This window comes from Elephas maximus, chromosome 26 (assembly GCF_024166365.1).
Source record: "Elephas maximus indicus isolate mEleMax1 chromosome 26, mEleMax1 primary haplotype, whole genome shotgun sequence".
Classification (NCBI taxonomy): Eukaryota; Metazoa; Chordata; class Mammalia; order Proboscidea; family Elephantidae; genus Elephas; species Elephas maximus.
The window spans coordinates 37,381,586-37,404,198 of NC_064844.1; positions in this window are offsets into that span (position 1 = coordinate 37,381,586).

Genomic DNA, 22,613 nt, shown 5'->3' on the forward strand with positions numbered 1-22,613 from the left:
ACAGGCATAAGGGGTTCATGGACTTTGAATGCCTTTCACCCCTACATAGACCTGTGTGAGCCCATTGCAACAGCATAGGCCCTCATTAGCACAGTGCAACAGGGTATTTACCTAAAGCCTATTTTCAACTGCACCTGCACCAGCTACAGGGGGAGTGGCAGATCCATGACATTTGACACTGCCCTGCTCGTTAAGCAGGGTCCTCACTGACCCACATCAGGGGCCTGAGGACTGGTGGTTCTACCCCTCCACCTAGCCACTGGTGACAGGGTTCCAAGAATAAGTCCAGTCCTTACATCCAACAACATTGGATGCTTATAGTCCAGCTGCAAAACCCACTCACATATGCCCTCTAGGGAACAGGGACACGCCTTCCACCCAGGCACTCAGGGGCAGCTGGCAGCATGCTGCCTTGCTCAGCACATGACCTCCTACTGCAGCCAGATACCTGTGCCTACTCCAATTACCCCTGCCCATCTAGGACTGTAGTGAGAGCCTGCACCACACACTCAGTGACCAACGACCTGGACACCTGCGGTTAATACACACAAGAAAAGTAAATGGACTCCTGGACTCACATACCTAGTAACAGTTCTAACCATCTGGTGACATGATGTCAGAGCTTGAAAGATGCCAATAATCAAAGTATCTCACACAACCAGCCTCTTTGGGCATATCAAAACAACAAAACAAGAACCTAGGATAGAGTAAGCAAACATAAATATACTTATAGATGACTCAGAGACAAGAGTCTATATCAAATCACATAAAGAGGCAGATCATGATGGCTTCAGCAAACCACCAAAACAGAGAACCAAGAAATCTTCTGCAGGAAGATAACTTCTTGGAATTGTCAGAGGTAGAATTTAAAAGATTAATATACAGAGCTCTTCAAGAGCTCAAGAAGGAGATAAGGCAAAACACGGGCCAAGCCAAGAAACACACATATAAAGCAACAGAGGAACTTAAGAAGGTTATACAAGAGCATAATGCCAAATTTAACAGGCTGCAAGAGTACATAGAGAGACAGCAAACAGAAATCCAAAAAATTAACAATACGATTTCAGAACTAGACAACTCAATAGAAAGTCATAAGAGCAGAATTGAGGCAACGGAAGTCAGAATTAGTGAGATTGAAGATAAAGCACTTGACACCAACTTATTTGAGGAAAAAACAGATAAAAGAATTTAAAAAAATGAAGAAACCCTAAGAATTATGTGTGACTCTATGAAGAGGAATAACTTACATGTAATTGGAATAACAGAATGGGGTAGGGGGATAACAGAAAATACAGAGAAAATTATTGATGTTTTGTTGGCAGAAAACTTCCCTGATATCCTGAAAGATGAGAAGATATCGATCCAAGAAGCTCATTGAAACCCACACAGGGTAGATCCTAAAAGAAAGACACCAAAACCAAAGATAAAGAGAGAATTTTAAGAGCTGCTAGGGATAAACATTCCCACATGTCTGTCAGTTTGTCATACTGGGGTGGGGGGCTTGCATGTTGCTGTGATGCTGGAAGCTATGCCACCAGTATTCAAATACCAGCAGGGTCACCCAGGGCGGACAGGTTTCAGCTTAACTTCCAGGCTAAGACAGACTAGGAAGAAGGGCTCAGCAGTCTACTTGAAAAGATTTACCACTGAGAACCTCATGAATAGCAGTGGAACAGTGTTTCATATAGTGCCAGAAGATGAGCCCCTCAAGTTGGAAGGCACTCAAACAGCAACTGAGAAAGAGCTACCTCCTCAAAGTAGAGTCGACCTTAATGATGGATGGAGTCAAGCTTTTGTGACCTTCATTTGCTGATGTGGCACTACTCAAAATGAGAAGAAACACCTGCAAACATCCGTTAATAATCAGAAAGTGGAATGTGTGAAGTATGAATTTAGGAAAATCGGAAGTCATCAAAAATGAAATGGAATGCATAAACATTGATATCCTAGGCACTAGTGAGCTGAAAGGGACTGCTATTGCCTATTTTGAATTGGACAGTCATATGGTCTACTATGCCAGGAAGGACAACTTGAAGAGGAATGGCATTGCATTCATTTCCAAAAAGAACATTTCAAGACTTATCGTGAAGTATAACACTGGCAGTGATAGGATAATATCCATACACCTACAAGGAAGACCATTTAATACAACTACTATGCAAATTTATGCACCAACCACTAAGGCCAAAGATGAAGAAATTGAAGATTTTACCAATTTATGCAGTCTGAAATTGATCATTCAATCAGGATGCATTGATATTTACTGGAGATTGGAACACAAAAGTTGGAAACAAAGAAGAAGGGTCAGTAGTTGGAAAATTTGACCTTGGTAATAGAAACAATGCTGGAGATCACGTGACAGAATTTTGCAAGACCAGTGACTTCTTCATTTCAAATACTGCTTTTCATCAACATAAACAGAGACTATACATGTGAACCTCACTGTATGGAATACACAGGAATCAAATTGACTACATCTGTGGGAAAAGACAATGGAAAAGCTTGATATCATCAGTCAGAACAAGGCCAGGGGCCGATTGTGGAACAGACTATCAATTGTTTATATACAAGTTCAAGTTGAAACTGAAGAAAATTAGAACAAGCACGACCTTGAGTATATTCCACCTGAATTAAGAGACCATCTCAAGAATATAATACCTGAAGACCAGATGAGTTGTGGAATGACATCAAGGATATCATACACAAAGAAAGCAAGAGGTTATTAAAAAGACAGGAAAGGAAGGAAAGGCCAAAATGGGTGTGAGAACAGACTCCGAAACTTGCTTTTGAACATTGAGTAGTTAAACTGAAAGGAAGGAATGATGAAGTAAAAGAGCTGAAAAGATTTCAAAGGGTGGTTTGAGAAGACAAAGTGAGTATTCTAATAAAATGTGCAAAGACCTGGAGATGGAAAACCAAAACGGAAGAACATGCTCTGTATTTCTCAAGCTGAAAGAACTGAAGAAAAAATTAAAGCCTCGAGTTGCAATATTGAAGTATTCTATGCGGAAAATATTAAACAACTCAGGAAGCATCCAAAGAAGATGGAAAGAATACACAGAGTCACTATACCAAAAAGAATTGGTCAATATTTAACCATTTCAGGAGGTACAATATAAGCAGGAACCAATGGTACTGAAGGAAGAAGTCCAAGCAGTACTGAAGGCATTGGCGAAAAGCAAGGCTTTGAGAATTGATGGAATACCAATTGAGATGTTTCAACAAATGGATGCAGCACTGGAAGTACTCCCTCATCTACCCAGAGAAATTTGGAAGATAGCTACCTGGCCACCTGACTGGAAGAGATCTATATTTTTACTTGCTCCTAAGAAAGGTGATCCTGCCAAATGTGGAAATTATCGAACAATATCATTAATATCACATGCAAGTAAAATTTTGCTGAAGGTCATTCAAAAGTGGCTGCAGCAGTACATCGACAGAGAACTGCCAGAAACTCAAGTCCAATTCAGAAGAGGACACAGAGCCAGGGATATCATTGCTGATGTCAAATGGATCCTGACCAAAAGCAGAGAATACCAGAAAGATGTTTACCTGCGTTTTATTGACTATGCAAAGGCATTCAACAGTGTGGGTCATAAGAAATTATGAAAACATTGGGAAGAATGGGAATTCCAGAACACTTCATTGTGCTCATGCAAAACCTGTTCATAGATCAAGAGACAGTCATTCAAACAGAACGAGGGGATACTGGGTGGTTTAAAGTCAGGAAATGTATGTGTCAGGGCTGTATCCTTTCACCAATATATTCAATCTGTATGCTGAGCAAATTCAAGAACCTGGACTATATGAAAAACGGAGCATCAGGATTAGAGGAGTACTGATTAACAACCTGCATTATGCAGATGACACAACCTTGCTTGCTGAAAGTGAAGAGGAATTGAAGCACTTACTGATGAAAATCAAAGACCACAGCCTTCGGTATGGATCACAACTCAACATGAAGAACACAAAAATCCTCCCAACTGGACCAATAAGCAACATCATGATAAGTGGAGAAAAGATAAGATTTGTCAAGGATTTTGTCAAGGATCGAATTATGTCCCCCCCCCCAAATGTGTGTATCAACTTGATTAGGCCATGATTCCCAGTATTTTGTGGTTATCCTCAATTTTTTGATTGTAATTTTATGTTAAAAGGATTAGGGCAGGATTGTAACACACCCTTATCCGGGTCACCTCATTAATCCAAGGTAAAGGGAGTTTTCCGGGGCTGTGACCAGCACCACCTTGTTTTTTTTTTTTTTTTTATTAAGCTTCAAGTGAACATTTACCATTCCAATCAGTCTGTCACATGTAGGTTTATATACATCTTACTCCCTTCTCCCACTTGCTCTCCCCCTATTGAGTCAGCCCCCACAGTCTCTCGTTTCGTGCCAATTTTGCCATCTTCCCTCTCTCTCTATCTTCCCATCCCCCCTCCAGTCAAGAGTTGCCAACACACTCTCCCGTGTCCAGCTGATTTAATTAGCTCACTCTTCATCAGCATCTCTCTCCCCCCCACTGACCAGTCCTTTTCATGCCTGATGATTTGTCTTTGGGGATGGTTCCTGTCCTGTGCCATCAGAAGTTCTGGGGAGCATTGTCTCTGGGATTCCTCTCGTCGCAATCATACCATTAGGTGTGGTCTTTTAATGAGAATTTGGGGTCTGTATCCCATTGGTCTCCTGCTCCCTCAGGAGTTGTCTGTTGTGCTCCCTGACAGTGCAGACATCGATTGTGGCCAGGCACCAACTAGTTCTTCTGGTCTCAGGATAATGTAGGTCTCTGGTTCATGTGGTCCCAGCACCACCTTTTATCTCTGAAAAGATAAAAAGGAAAGGAAAGCAAGCAGAGAGTTGGGGACCTCATACCACCAAAAAATCAGCACCAAGAGCAGAGAGTGTCCTTTGGACCAAAGGTCCCTGTGCCTAAGAAGCACCTCAACTACGGGAAGATTGAAGACAAGGAACTTCCACCAGAGCCGACAGAAAGAGAAAGATTTCCCCTGGAGGTGACGCCCTGAATTTGGATTTTTAGCCCACTTTACCATGAGGAAGTAAATTTCTCTTATGTTAAAGTCATTCACTTCTGGTATTTCTGTTATAGCAGTACTAGATGACTAAGACAGATATCATTTTACTTGCATCCACAATCAATAACCATAGAATGCAGCAGTTCAGAAATCAAAAGACAGAGGAGAAGAAGCCAAGATGGAAAAATAGACAGACACTTCCAGCGAGCCCTCTTTACAACAAAGACCCAAAAAACAGGTAAAACGAGTATATATATGACAAGCTAGGAGCCCTGAGCATCAAAGGAAAGCTTAGGAAACAAACAGAGGGGCAGGGGGAGGAAGACACTGTTGAGAAGCTAAGAGGGTTACCTAACCTGAATCATGAGGAGCCCTCAAGCACCATTCCTGGAGTGGTGGCGGCAGCCTGGTACTAGCGTTCAGCCACAGGGAGAAGCAGCCAGCCACACAGCCTACTCACACCTCCAGAACCAGAGAAGAACGGTGCTTCTGGCAAAAGCTAAGTACTTGCATATATTTTACTGTGCCCACTGCATTCCCAAGCCAACTTCAGCTGCTGAATTCCCTGGGCCTGAGAGAGGCACTGTTGAGCACCTAGAGCCATCCTCCCGGCCTTGAAGAAGGGAAAAATTTGCATTTGGGGGAAAAGATAATTTGCTTGTTCCACTGACCGGGGGAGCTCAGGACAGAAAAGGGTCCTGTCCAAGCATAAACGGCCTGTGCACTTTCAGCACCTTTCCCCTCTGTATGGACCTGTGCGGGCCTATTTCAGGAGAATAGGCCCTTGTTGGCAGACTTCAACTGTTTCAGCTGTGCGGTGGAGAGGTGAGTGTTTCATGTTTGACATTGCTTTGCATATAAAACAGGGTGTACACCTACCCACACTCAGGTCACCCGGGGGTCCAAGGATAACTGGTACCTCCCAGTCCTTATGACCAAAAACTTTGGGTGCCCATGGCCCATCTGCAGAACCCACCCATGTGCACACTCTAGGGAACAGGGAAACACTTTCCTCAGAAACACTCGGAGGTCAGTTCTCAACCCCCTACCTTGTAAAGACCGTGACTCCCTGCTGCAACCAGATATCAGTAACTGCACCAATCGCCCCTGCCTCTCTAAGACTGTAGGACAGAGCCTGTACCTCACACTTGATGATCAGCTACCTGGACACCTGAGCTGAATTCATACAAGAAAAGTGAATGGACTTCTGGGCTGATATACCTGATAACAGCTCCAGGCATCTGGGGACATGACGTCAGGGCTCCAAAAGTGAAAATAATCAAGCTAGCTCACTCAAGCAACCCATTTGTGCATATCAAAACAAAACAAATCAAGAAGCTACGACATAGTAAGCAAACATAAATAAATACAATAACTTATAGATGGCTCGGAGACAACAGTCAATATCAAGTCACATAAAGAAACAGACCATGATCACCTCAACAAGCTCTCAAAACAAAGAATCCAGGGATCTTCTAGATAAAAGTGCCTTCCTGGAATTACCAGAGGCAGAATACAAAAGTATAATATACAGAACCCTTCAAGACATCAGGAAGAAAATGAGGCAATACACAGAACAAGCCAAGAAACACATAGATAAAGCAACTGAAGAAATTAGAAAGATTATTCAGGAACACAATGAAAAATTTAATAAGCTGGAAAAATATATAGACAGACAGCAATCAGAAATTCAGAAGGTTAATAATAAAATTACAGAAGTAGACAACTCAATAGAAAGTCAGAGGAGCAGGATAGAGAAAGTAGAAGCCAGAATTTCTGAACTTGAAGATAAAGCATTGGCATTAATATATTTGAAGAAAAATCAAATAAATGAATTTTTAAAAATGAAGAAACCGTAAGATTCATGTGGGACTCTATCAAGAGAAATAATCTATGCATGATTGGAGTACCAGAACAGGGAGGGATAACAGAAAATACAAAGAGAATTATTGAAGGTTTGTTGACAGAAAACTTTCTGACATCGTGAAAGATGAGACGATATCTCTCCAAGATACTCATCGAACTCTACATAAGATAGATGTTAAAAGAAAGTCACCAAGACATATTATAATCAAACTTGTCAAAACGAAAGATAAAGAGAGAATTTTAAGAGCAGCTAGGGCAAACGAAAACTCACCTACAAAGGAGAGTCAATAAGAATAAGCTCAGACTACACAGCAGAAACCATGCAGGCAAGAAGGCAATGGGATGACATATTGAAAAAATTGAAGGAAAAGGATTGCCAGCCAAGAATCATATATCCAGCAAAACTGTCTCTTAAATATGAAAGTGAAATTAAGGCATTTCCAGATAAACACAAGTTTAGGGAGTTCATAAAAACCAAACCAAAACTACAAGAAATACTAACGGGAGTCCTTTGGTTAGAAAATTAATAATATCAGGTATCAACCCAAGACAAGAACACTGGGCAGAGCAATCAGAAGTCAACTCAGACAGGGAAATAAAAATAAATAAATAAATAAAAAACAAGATTAGAAAATAAAAAGCTCAAAACAGGGTAACAGCGATGTTATTATATAAAAGAAGATAACATTGAAACAATAAAGAGGGACTAAGAAATCTAATCATATAACTTCCATATGGAGAGGAAGATACAGCGATACAAAGAAATAAAAGTTAGGTTTAATTTTAAAAAATAGGGGTAAATAATAAGACAACCACAAAGGAACTATCTTACTCATCAAAACAATATGCAAGAAAAACACAGAGACTCAGCAGAAAAAAAATCAACGACAATGAATATGAAGAAAGGACAATACATAATCTACTCAGCACATTAAATTAAGGGGGAAAAAGAAATTGTCAACAACACACAAAAAAAGACATCAAAATGATAGCACTAAATTCATACCTATCCATAATTATGCTGAATGTAAATGGACTAAATGCACCAAAAAAGAGACAGAGAGTGGCAGAATGGATTAAAAACACGATCCATCTATATGCTGTCTACAAGAGACACACCATAAACATAGAGACACAAACAAACTAAAACTCAAGGGATGGAAAAAAAATAAATCAAGAGAACAACAATAAAAAAAACAGGAATGGCAATATTAATTTCTGACAAAATACACTTTAAGGTTAAATCCATCATAAAAGATAAGAAAGGACACTATATAAAGATTAAAGGGACAATATACCAAGAACATATAACCATATTAAATATTTATGCACCCAATGACAGGGCTGCAAGACACATGAAACAAACTCTATCAGCATTGAAAAGTGAGATAGACAGCCCCACAATAATAGTAGGAGACTTCAACACACCACTTCAGTGAAGGACAGGACATCCAGAAAGAAGCTCAATAAAGACACGGAAGATCTAAATGCCACAATCAGCCACCTTGACCTCATAGACATACAGAACACTCTACCCAACGACAACCAAGTATATTTTCTTTTCTAGTGCGCATGGAACGTTCTCTAGAATAGACCACATATTAGGTCATAAAGCAAGCCTTAGCAGAATCCAAAACATTGAAATATTACAAAGCATCTTCTCTGACCATAAGGCCATAAAAGTGGAAATCAATAACAGAATAAGCAGGGAAAACAAATCAAACACTTGGAAACTGAACAATACCCTGCTCAAAAAAGACTGCATTATAGAAGACGTTAAGGATGGAATAAAGAAATTCATAGGCTCCAATTTTTTTTTTAATGAGAATGAAAACACTTCCTATCAGAACCTTTGCAACACAGTGAAAGCAGTACTCAGAGGTCAATTTATATCAATAAATACACACATCCAATAAGAAGAAAGGGCCAAAATCAAAGAATTATCCCTACAACTTAAACAAATAGAGAGAGAGCAACAAAAGAAGCCCTCAGGCACCAGAAGAAAACAAATAATAAAAATTAGAGCTGAACTAAATGAAACAGAAAACAGAAAAACAATTGAAAGAATTAACAAGACCAAAAGGTGGTTCTTTGAAAAAATTGATAAACTATTGACCAAACTGAAAAAAGAAAAACAGGAGAGGAAGAAAATAACCCAAATAAGAAATGAGATGGGCGATATTACAACAGACCCAACTGAAATTAAAAGAATTATATCACATTACTATGAAAAATTGTACTCTAACAAATTTGAAAACCTAAAAGAAATGGATAATGTTCCTAGAAACACACTACCTACCTAAACTAACACAAACAGAGGTAGAACAATTAAATAGACCCATAAGGAAAGAAGAGATTGAAAAGGTAATCAAAAAACTCCCAACAACAACAAAAAAAAAGCCCTGGCCCTGTCGGCTTCACTGCAGAGTTCTACCAAGCTTTCAGAGAAGAGTTAACACCACTACTACTAATGGTATTTCAGAGCATACAAAAAGACGGAATACTCCCAAACTCATTCTATGAAGCCAGCATATCCATGATACGAAAACCAGGTAAAGACACCACAAAAAAAGAAAATTACAGACCTATATCCCTCATGAACTTAGATGAAAAAATCCTGAACAAAATTCTAGCCAATAGAGTTCAACAACATATCAAAAAAATAATTCACCATGACCAAGTGAGATTCATACCAGGTACACAGGGATGGTTCAACATCAGAAAAACAATTAATATAATCCATCACATAAATAAAACAAAAGACAAGAATCACATGATTTCATCAATTGATGCAGAAAAGGTATTTGACAAAGTTCAACACCCATTCATGATAAAAGCTCTCAGCAAAAGAGGAATAGAAGGAAAATTCCTCAACATAATAAAGGACATTTACACAAAGCCAACAGCCAAAATCATCCTAAATGGAGAGAGCCTGATAGCATTTCCCTTGAGAATAGGAACCAGACAAGGATGCCATTTATCACTGCTCTTATTCAACATTGTGCTGAATGCCCTAGTCACAGCAATTAGGCTAGACAAAGAAATAAAGAGCATCCAGATCGGTGAGAAAGAAGTTAAATTATCTCTGTTTGCATATGACATGATCGTATACACAGAAAACCCTAAGGAATCCTCCAGAAAACTACTGAAACTAATAGAAGAGTTCAGCAGAGTATTGGGATACAAGATAAACATACAAAAATCAGTTGGACTCCTCTACACCAACAGAAAGAACATCGAAGAGGAAATCACCAAATCAATGCCATTTACAGTAGCCCCCAAGAAGATAAAATACTTAGGAATAAATCTTACCAGAGATGTAAAAGGCTTATACAAAGAAAATTACAGTACACTTCTGCAAGGAACCAAAAGAGTCCTACATAAGTGGAAAAATGTACCTTGCTCATGGATAGGAAGACTTAACATTATAAAAAAAAATTATAAAAATGTCTATTCTACCAAAAGTGGTCTATACATTTAATGCAATTCAATCCAAATCCCAACGACATTCTTTATTAAGACGGAGAAAAAAGTCACCAACTTCATATGGAAGGGAAAGAGCCCCTGGATAAGTAAAGCATTACTGAAAAAGAAGAACAAAGTGGGAGGCCATACCCTACCTTATTTTAGAACCTATTATACCGCCACAGTAGTCAATATAGCCTGGTACTGGTACAACAACAGATACATGGACCAATGGAACAGAATTGAGAATCCAGACGTAAATCCATCCACCTATGAGCCGCTGATATTTGACAAAGGCCCCAAAACAGTTAGATGGGGAAAAGACAGTCTTTTTAACAAATGGTACTGGCATAATTGGGTATCCATCTGCAAAAAAAGGAAATAAGGTCCATAACTCACACCATGCAAAAAACAAGCCCAAAATGGATCAAAGACCTAAATATAAAATCTAAAACGATAAAGATCATGGAAGAAAAAATAGGGACAATGTTAGGAGCCCTAATACATGGCATAAACTGTATACCAAACATTACTAACAATGCAGAAGAAAAACTAGATAACTGGGAGCTCCTAAAAATCAAACACCTATATTCATCCAAAGACTTCACCAAAAAAGTAAAAAGATTCCCTACAGACTGGGAAAATTTTTAGCTATGACATTTCTGATCAGCGCCCATCTCCAAAATCTACACGATACTGCAAAAAAATCAACTGCTAAAAGCAAATAACCCAATTAAAAAATGGGCAAAAGATATGAACAGACATTTCACTAAAGAAGACATTCAGGTAGCTAGGAGTTACACGAGGAAATGTTCATGATCATTAGCCATTAGAGAAATGCAAATCAAAACTACAATGAGATTTCATCTCACTCCAAACAATAAATGTTGGAGAGGCTGTGGAGAGACTGGAAAACTTATAGACTGCTGGTGGGAATGTAAAATGGTACAACCACTTTGAAAATTGATTTGGTGCTTCCTGAAAAAGCTAGAAATAGAACTACCATACAATCCAGCAATCCCACTCCTTCAAATATATCCTAGAGAAATAAGAGCCTTTGCACAAACAGGTATATGCACACCCATGTTTATTGCAGCACTGTTTACAATAGCAAAAAGATGGAAGCAACCAAGGTGCCCATCAACGGATGAATGGATAAATAAATTATGGTATATTCACACAATGGAATACTACGCATCGATAAAGAACAGTTAGGAATCTATGAAACATTTCATAACATGGAGGAACCTGGAAGGCATTATGCTGAGTGAAATTAGTCAGCTGCAAAAGGACAAATATTGTATAAGACCACTATTATAAGAACTCAAGAAATAGTTTAAACAGAGAAGAAAATATTCTTTGATGGTTACAAGATGGGGGAGGGAGGTAAAGTGGGAGAGGGGTATTCACTAATTAGATAGTAGATAAGAACTACTTTAGATGATGGGAAAGACAACACACAATACAGGCAAGGTCAGCACAACTTGGACTAAACAAAAGTCAAAGAAGTTTCCAGAATAAACTGAATGCTTTGAAGACCAGTGTAGCAGGGGTGGGGGTTTGAGGACCATTGTTTCAGGAGACATCTAGGGCAGTTGGCATAATAAAATCTATTAAGAAAACATTCTGCATTCCACCTTTGGGAGAAGCATCTGGGGTTTTAAATGCTAGCAAGCAGTCATTTAAGATGCATCAATTGGTCTCAACCTACCTGAATCAAAGGACAATGAAGAACACCAAGGACACAAGGTACTTACGAGCCCAAGAGACAAGAAGGGCCCCATGAACCAGAGACTACATCAGCCTGAGACCGGAAGAGCTAGATGGTGCCCAACTACAACCAATGACTGCCCTGACAGGAAACGCAACAGAGAATCCCTGAGGGAGCAGAAGTGCAGTGGGATGCAGACCCCAAATTCTCAGAAGACCAGACTTAATGGTCTGACTGAGACTGGAAGGGCCCCAGTGGTCATGGCCCCCAGACATTCTGTTGGCCCAGGACAGGAACCATTCCCAAAGCCAACTCTTCAGACAGGGATTGGACTGGACAATGGGTTGGAGAGGGATGGTAGTGAGGAGTGAGCTTCTTGGATCAGGTGGACACTTTAGACTATGTTGGCATCTCCTGCCTGGAGGGGAGATGAGAGGGTGGAGGGGATTAGAAGCTGGCGAAATGGACACTAAAAGACAGAGTGGAGGGAGGGAGCGGGCTGTCTCATTAGGGGGAGAGCAATTGGGAGTATGTAGCAATGTGTATATAAGTTTTTGTTTGAGAGACTGACTTGATTTGTAAACTTTCACTTAAAGCACAATGAAAATTAAAAAAAAGAAATCAAAAGATGCATCGGTCAAATTGGCTGCAAAAGACCTCTATAAAGTGTTGAAAAGCAAAGGTATCACCTTTAAGACTAAGGTGAGTCAGGCCCAAGTCATGTTGTTTTCAATTGCCTCTATGATTCTGAAAGCTGGACAATGAATAAAGAAGACCGAAGAATTGATGCCTTTGAATTGTGATGTTGGAGAAGAATATTGAGTATACCATGGACTACCAAAAGAACAAACAAATCTCTCTTGGAAGAAGTACAATGAGAATACTCCTTAGGAGCAAGGATGGCTAAACTGTGTCTCACATAATTTGGACATGTTGTCAGGAGGAGTCAGGTCCTGGAGAAGGACATCATACTGGTAAATTAGAGGGTAAGCTAAAAAGCGGAAGACTCGCAATTAGATGGATTGACACAATGGCTGCAACAATGGGTTTAAGCATAACAATGGTTGTAAGAAAGGCACATGGCCAGGCAGTGTTTTTTTCTATTGTACATAGAGGCACTATGAGTCAGAACACGTAACAACAACAAGGATAAACAGAAAGTCATCTACAAAGGAAAGTCAATAGGGCTAAGGTATGATTAGGCAGCAGAAACCATGCAGGCAAGAAGGCAGTGGCATGACATATATAAAGCCTTGAAGGAAAAAAAATGCCAGCCAAGAATTATATATCCAGCAAAACTGTCTCTCAAATATGATAGCGAAATTAGGGCATTTCCAGATAAACAGAAGCTTAGGGAATTCATAAAAACCAAACCAAAATCATAAGAAATAGTAAAGGGAGTCCTCTGCTTAGAAATCAATAACATCAGATAAGAACCCAAGACTAGAACACAGGACAGAACAACCACGTATCAACCCAGATGCAGAAGTCACAAAAGTAAATCAAAGCTAAAACACTGAAAATAGGGAAACAGAGATATCAATATATAAAAGATGACAACATTTAAACAAAAGAGAGGGACAATATAATGTCATCACAGATCTTTCATATGGAGAGGAAGTCAAGGCAATATCAAGAAATAAAAGATAGTCATAAACTTAGAAAAATAGAGGTAAATATTAAGGTAACTGCAAAGGTAACAGTCCTGAACATCAAAATAAAAGACAAGAAAAACAAAAACTCAGCAAATACAAAATCAAAAACAATGAAAAGCAAATACATAAGGAAAAACAACTCAGCACAGGAAATTAAGTGGAGCAAAGAATCATCAACAACACACACAAAAAAATACGGCAAAATGACAGCACTAAACTCTTACCTATCAATAATTACATTGAATGTAAATGGGCTAAATACACCAATAAAGAGACAGAGATGGCAGCATGGATAGAAAAACACAATCCGTTTATGTGATACCTACAAGAGACACAGCTTAGACTTAAAGACACAAACAAACTAGAACTCAAAGGATAGAAAAAAATATTTCAAGCAAACAACAATCAAAAAAGAGCAGGAGTGGCAATATTAACCTCTGACAAAATAGACTTCAAAACAAACCCACCACAAAGGATAAGGAAGGACAGTTTATAATGATTAAAGTGTGGATAAACCAGGAGGTAGTAACCATAATAAGCATTTACTCATCCAATGATGGGGATCCAAAATACATAAAACAAACTCTAACAGCATTGAAAAGAGAGATAGACAGACCCGCAATAATAGTAAGAGATTTCAACACATCACTCTTGGTGAAGGACAGAACACCCAGAAAGAAGCCCAATGAAGACATAGAAGAACTAAATGCCATAACTAACCAACTTGATCTCATAGACATATGTAGAACACTCCACTTAACAGCAGCCAAGTGTACTTTCTTTTCCAAAGCACATGGAACATTCTCCAGAATAGACCACATATTGGGCCACAAAGCAAGCCTTAACAGAACCCAAAACATCAAAATATTACAAAGCATCTTTTCTGACCATAAAGCCATAAAAGTAGAAATCAATAACAGAAAAAGCAAGGAAAAAAATCAAATACATGGAAACTGATCAACACTTTGCTCAAAAACTATTGGGTTGTAGAAGAAATTGAGGATGGAATAAAGAAATTCACAGAATCAAATGAGAATGAAAATGCATCCTACTAGAACCTTTGGGACACAACAGATGCAGTGCTCAGAGGGCAGTTTCTAGCAATAAATGCACACATGCAAAAAGAAGAAAGTACCAAAATCAAAACATTAACACTACAACTCAAGCAAAAGAAAAAGAGAGCAGGAAAAGAAGTCCTCAGGCACCAAAAGAAAGCAATTAATAAAAATTAGAGCAGAATTAAATAAAATAGAGTAAAAAACAATTGGAAGAGTTAACAAGACCAAAATCTTGTTCTTTGAAAAGATCAACAAAATTGATAAACCACTGGCCAAACTAACAAAAGAAAAACAAGAGAGGAAGCAAATAAACTGAATAAGAAATGAGATGTGTGATATCACAACAGACCAAACTGAAATTTAAAAAATCATGAAAGAATACTATGAAAAATTTACTCCAACAAATTTGAAAACCTAGAGGAAATGGACAAATTTCTAGAAACACACTACCTACCTAAACTAACACAAACAGAGGTAGAACAACTAAATAAACATGTAACAAAAGAAGAGATTGAAGAGGTAATTAAAAAACTCAAAACAAAACAAAAGCCCTGGTCCAGATGGCTTCACTGGAGAAAAACTACCAAACTTTCAGAGAAGAGTTAACACCACTACCACTAAAGGTATCTCAGAGCCTAGAAAAGAATGGAATACTCCCAGACTCATTCTATGAAGCCAGCATAACCATGATACAAAAGCCGGGTAAAGACACCCCCCCCCAAAAAAAAAAGACAGACCAATATCCCTTATGAAAAGAGACACAAAAATCCTCGACAAAATTCCAGCCAATAGAATCAAAAAACACATCAAAAAAATAATTCACCATGACCAAGTGGGATTTGTACCAGCTATGCAGGGGAGATTCAACATTAGAAAAACTATCAATGTATTCCATCACATAAATAAAAGATAAGAACCACATGATCTTATCAATTGATGCAGAAAAGGCATCTGACAAAATCCAACACCGATTCATGACTAAAATTCTCAGCAAAATAGGAATAGAAGGGAAACTCCTCAACATAATAAAGGGCACTTTCGCAAAGCCAACAGCCAACATCATCCTAATGGAGACAGAGTGAAAGTATTCTCCCTGAGAACGGGAACCAGACATGGATGCCCTTTCTCACCACTCTTATTCAACATTGTGCTGGTGGTCCTAACCAGAGCAATTAGGCTAGAAAAAGAAATAAAGGGCATCCAAATTGGTAAGGAAGAAGTAAAAGTATCCCTACTTGCAGATGATATGATCTTATACACAGAAAACCCCAAAGAATCCACAAGAAAACTATTGTAACTAAAAGATTTCAGCAGAGTATCAGGATACAAAATAAACATACAAAAATCAGTTGGGCTCCTCTACACCAAATAAGAGAACTTTGAAAAGGAGATCACCAAATCAATACCATTTACAATACCCCCAGAAGATAAAATACTTAGGAATAAATCTAACCAGAGACTTCAAAAAACTATGCAAATAAAACTACAATACACTACTGCAAGAAACCAAAAGAGACCTACCTAAGTGGAAAACCATAGCTTGCTCATGGATAGGAAGACTCAACATTGTGAAAATCCAATTCTACCCAAAGCAATCTACAGATACAATGTAATCCCAATCCAAATTTCAATGATATTTTTTAATGAGATGGAGAAACAAATTGCCAGCTTCAAATGGAAAGGGAAAAGGACCCAAATAAGTAAAGCATTACTGAAGAAGAAGAACAAAGTAGGAAGCCACACACTACCTGATTTTACAACTTATTATGCAGCCATGGTAGTCAAAACAGCCTGGTACTTGTAAACAACAGAACCATACACCAATGGAACAGAATTGAGAATCCAGATGTAAATTCATCCACCTATGAGCAGCTGATATTTGAGAAAGGCCCAAAGTTCACTAAATGTGGATAAGAGTCTCTAACAAATGGTGCTGGCATAACTGAATATCCATCTGCAAAGAAAATGAAACAAGACCCTTACCTCACACTGTGCACAAAAACTAAGTCAAAATGGACTGCAGATCTAAATATAATATGTAAAACGACATAGATTATGGAAAAAAAAATAAGGATAACCCCAGGAGCCTTAATATATGGCATAAACAGAATACAAAACATAACTAACAATGCACAAACACCAAAAGAGAAACTAGATAACTGGGAGTTCCTAAAAAATCCAACACTTATGCTCATCCAAAGCCTTCGTCAAAAGAGTAAAAAGACAACCTACAGACTGGGAAAAAGTTTTTGGCTACAACATGCCCAATCAGCATCTAGTCCCAAAATCTACAAAATACTGCAAAACTTCAACAACAAAAAGACAAACAACCCAAATAAAAAATGGGCAAAAGATATGAACAGGCACTTCTCCAAAGAAGACATTCAGGTGGCTAACAGATACCTGAAGAAATGTTCACAATCATTAGCCATTAGAAAAATGCAAATCAAAACTACACTGAGATACAAATCTCACAGCTAGCATTAATTCAAAAAACACAAAATAATAAATGTTGGAAAGGTTGTGGAGAGACTGGAACACTTATACTCTGCTTGGTGGGAATGTAAAATGGTACAATCACTTCGGAAATTGATTTGAAGCTTCCTTAAAAAGCTAGAATTAGAAGTACCATTCAATCCAGCAATCCCACTCCTTGGAATATATCCTAGAGAAGTAAGAGCTCTCACAATAATAGATATATGCACTCTCATGTTCATTGCAACACTGTTCACAGCGGTAAAAAGATGGAAACAACCTAAATGTCCCTCAACCAATGAATGATTAAACAAATTATGGTGTAGTCACACAACTGAGTATTATACAATGATAAAGACCAATGATGAATCCATGAAACATCTCATAATATGGAGAATTTGGAAGGCATTATGCTGAGTGAAATTAGTCAGTCGCCAAAGGACAAATACTGTATGAGACCACTATTATTAGAACTCAAAAATGTTTAAACACAGAAGAAAATGTTCTTTGATTGTTATGAGGGTAGGGAGGGAGGGAGAGGGATTGCACTAACTAGATATTAGACAAGAATTATCTTAGGTGAAGGAAAGGACAACACACAGTACAGGGGACATCAGCATCGCTGGACTAAACCAAAAGCTAAGAAGTTTCCTGAACACCACCAACCACTTCAAGAGACAGAGTAGCAGGAGCAGTCTGGGGACCATAGTTTCAGGAAATATCTAGGTCAATTGGCATAACAATGTTTATTAAGAAAATGTTCTGCATCCCACTTCAGTGAGTGGCATCTCAGGTCTTAAAAGCTAGTCAGTGGCTATCTAAGATGCATCAATTTGTCCCAACCCACCTGGAGCAAAGGAGAATGAGGAACACCAAAGACACAAGGAAAATATTAGCCCAGGAGACAAAAAGGGCCACATAAACCAGAGATTCCATCAGCCTGAGACCAGAAGAACTAGATGGTGCCCAGCTACTACCTTTGACTGCCCTAACATGGAACACTACAGAGAGTCCCTGAGGGACCAGGAGAAAAGTGGAGTGCAGAATTAAAAGTCTAGTAAAAAGACCAGACTTAATGGTCTGACTGAGACTAGATAAACCCCAGAAGTCATGGCCCTGGACTCTCAGTTAACCCAGAAATAAAACCATTCCCAAAGACAACTCTTCAGACAAAGATTAGACTGGAATATAAGACATAAAATGATACTCATGAAGTGTGTGCTCCTTAGTTCTAGTAGATACACGAGACTAAATGGGGAGCTCCTGTCAGGAGGCCAGATGAGAAGGCAGAAAGGGATAGGAGCTGGTTCAATGGACACAGAAAACTTGGGGGTGGAAAGGGGGAGTGTTCTATCACATCGTAGGGGCAACAATTGGAGTCACATAAAAATGTGTGTATAAATTTTTATATGAGAAACTAACTTGAGCTGTAAACTTTCACCTAACCCACCAAAAACCAAACCCTAAAGCACAATTAAAAAAAAGAAAAAATATATATGATGGTGAAATTAGGCCATTTCCAGATAAACAGAAATTAAGGGAATTTGTAAAACCAGACCAAAATTACAAGAAATATTAAAGGGAGTCCTCTGGTTAGAGAGCAAACAACATCAGACCACAATCCAAGACTAGGACATGGGACAGATCAACCAGTTATCAACCCAGATAGGGAATTCAGAAAAACCAGTCAAAGCTAAAAGACTGAAAATAGGGAACCAGAGATGTCAATATGTAAATGGTGACAATATCCAAAAAAAAAAAAAAAAGGGAATAAATGCTGTAATCATAGAACTTCCATATGGAGAGGAAGTTAAGGCAATACCAAGAAATAGAAGACTGGTTTAAACTTAGAAAAATAAAGGTAAATTTCAAAATAACCACAAAGGAAGTTAACAAACCTACCCATCAAAATAAAAAAAGAAGATATAAAGACTCAGAAAACACAAAATCAACAATAATTAAAGAGATAAAAAGAAACTACATAAACAAATAGAACTTGAATGCAGAGAATTAAGCAGGAACAAAGAAGCCGTCAACACCACAAATCACACATGCACACACACACAAATTACATCAAAATGACAGCAGTAAACCCATACCTATTAATAATTACACTAAATGTAAATGGCCTAAATGCACCATTAAAGAGACAGAGAGTAGCAGAATGAATTAAAAAAAAACATGATCCATCTATATGCTGTCTACAAGAGACACGCCTTAGACACAGACATAAATAAACCAAAGAAACGAAAAAAATATATCTAGGAAACAACAACCAAAAAAAGAGCAGGAGTGGCAATATTAATCTCCAATAAAATGGACATCAATGCAAAATCTACCATAAAGGATAAGTAAAGACACTATATTATGATTAAAGGGTCAATACACCAGGAAGACATAACCATAATAAATACACACACACCTGATGACAGGGCTCCAAAGTACATAAAAAAAAAAAAAACCTAACAACATTGAAAAGAGAAATAGCTCCACAATAATAGGAGACTTCAACTCATCACTAATGGTGAAGGACAGAACATACAGAAAGAAGCTCAATGAAGACACGGAAGATCTAAATGCCACAATCAACCAACTTGATCTCATAGGCATATACAGAACACTTCACCCAACAGCAGCAAAGTATACATTCTTTTCCAAAGCACATGGAACATTCTACAGAATAGAACACATTTTAAACCACAAAGCAAGCCTCAACAAAATCCAAAACATTGAAATAATACAAAGCACCTTCTCTGATCATAATGCCACAAAAGGAGAAATCGATAGCAGAAACAGCAAAGAAAAAATTCAAATACATGGAAACCGAACTACATCTTGCTTTAAAACTACTGGGTAATAGAAGAAATCAAGGATGGAATAAAAAATTCATAGAATCAAATGAGAATGAAAACACATTCACCAAAGCCTTTGGCACACAGCAAAAGCAGTGTTTAAAGGTCAATTTATAGCAAAAAACACACACATTAAAAAAGAAGAAAGGGCCAAAATTAAAACAGTAACCCTACAACTCAAACAAATAGAGAGTGGCAAAAGTAGCCCTCAGGCACTAGAAGAAAGGAAAATATAAAGATTAGAGCAGAAATAAATGAAACAGAGAATAGAAAAACACTTGAAAGAATCAACAAAACCAAAAGTTTGTTCTTTGAAAAGATCAACAAAATTGACAAAACATTGGCCAAACTGACAAAAGAAAAACAGGAGAGGAAGCAAATACCTAAAATAAGTAATGAGATGGGTGATATCACAACAGACTCCACAGAAATAAAAAAAAAATCATAACAGAATACTATGAAAAATTGTACTCCAACAAATTTGAAAACCTAGAGGAAATGAACGAATTTCTAGAAACACACTGCCTACCTAAACTAACACAAACTGGGATAGAAAAGCTAAACAAACCCATAACAAAAGAAGAGATTGAAGAGGTAATTAAAAACAACAACAACAACAAAAAGGTCTGGCATGGACAGCTTCACTGGAGAATTCTACCAAACTTTTGGAAAAGAGCTAACACCAATACTACTTAAAGATATTTCAGAGCATAAAAAAGGAAGGAATAATCTCAAACTCATTCTATGAAGCCAGCATAACCCTGATACAAAAACCAAGAAAAGACACCACAAAAAAAGAAAACTACAGACCAACATCCCTCATGAACATAGAGGCAAAAAACCCTCAAGAAAATTCTAGCCAATAGAATTCAACAGCATATAAAAAATAAAAAACAAAAGCATCATGACCAAGTGGGATTCATACCAGGTATACAGGGATGATTCAACATTAGAAAATCAATCATTGTAACACATCAGACAAATTAAACAAAAGAATCACATGATCTTATCAACTGATGAAGAAAGGCATTCGATAAAGTCCAGCACCCATTCGTGAAAAAAACTCACAGCAAATTCAGAACAGAGGAGAAATTTCTAGACATAATGAAGGCCATTTATACAAAGCCAACAGCCAGCATCGTTCTAAAAGGAGAGAGACTGAAAGCATTCTCCTTGAGAACAGGAACCAGACAAGTATGCCCTTTATCACCACTCTTATTCAACATTGTGCTGGAGGTCCTAACCAGAGCAATTAGGCTAGATAAAGAAATAAAGGGCATCCATATTGGTAAGGAAGAAGTAAAACTATCCCTATTCACAGATGATATGATCTTATACACAGAAAACCCCAAGGAATCCACAAGAAAGCTATTGGAACTAATAGAAATTTTCAGCGAACCAGCGGGATACAAAATTAATATACAAAAATCAGGATACCTCTACACCAACAAAGAGAACTTTCATAATCACCAAATCAATACCATTTACAGTAGCCCCCAAGAAGATAAAGTACTTACCAATAAATCTAAGCAGGGAAATAAAAGACCTATACAAAGAAAACTACAAAACACTACTGCAAGAAACCGAAAGGGACCTATGTAAGTGGAAAAAACACCATGCTCATGGACAGGAAGACTCAATGTTGTGAAAATGTCAATTCTACTCAAAGCAATCTACAGATACAATGCAATCCCAATCCAAATTCCAGTAGCATTTTTTAATGAGATGGAGGAACAAATCACCAACTTTATATGGAAAGGGAAGAGGTCCTGGAAGAGTAAAGCATTACTGAAGAACAAAGTGGGAAGCTTAACACTACCTGATTTTAGAACCTATTAAAAAGTCATGGTAGTCAAAAGAGTCTGGTACTTGTAAAACAACAGACACTTAGACCAATGGAACAGAATTGAGAACCCAGAAGTAAATCCATCCATCTATAAACAGCTGATATTTGACAAAGGTCCAAAGTCAGTTAAATGGAGAAAAGACGGCCTTTTTAACAAATGGTGCTGTCATAACTGGATATCCATCTGTAAAAAAATGAAACTGAACCCATACCTCACACCATTCACAAAAACTAACTCAAAATGGATCAAAGACCTAAATATAAAATCTAAAATGATATAGATCATGGAAGAAAAATAGGGACAATGCTAGGGTCCCTAATACATGGCATAAATAGAATACAAACCATAACTAACAATGCAGAAACACCAGAAGAGAAACTAGATAACTGGGAGTTCCTAAAAATCAAAAGACTTCATCAAGAGAGTAAAAAGAGAACATACAGAATGGGAAAGTATTTTTGACTGCAGACATACCTGTCAGTGGCCTAATCTCTAAAATCTACAAGCTACAGCACCACCTCAACAGCTAATAGACAAATAATATAATTAAAAAATGGGCAAAATATCCAAACAGACACTTCAAGGAAGACATTCAGGCAGCTAACAGACACATGAGTAAATACTCACAATCACTAGCCATTAGAAAAATACAA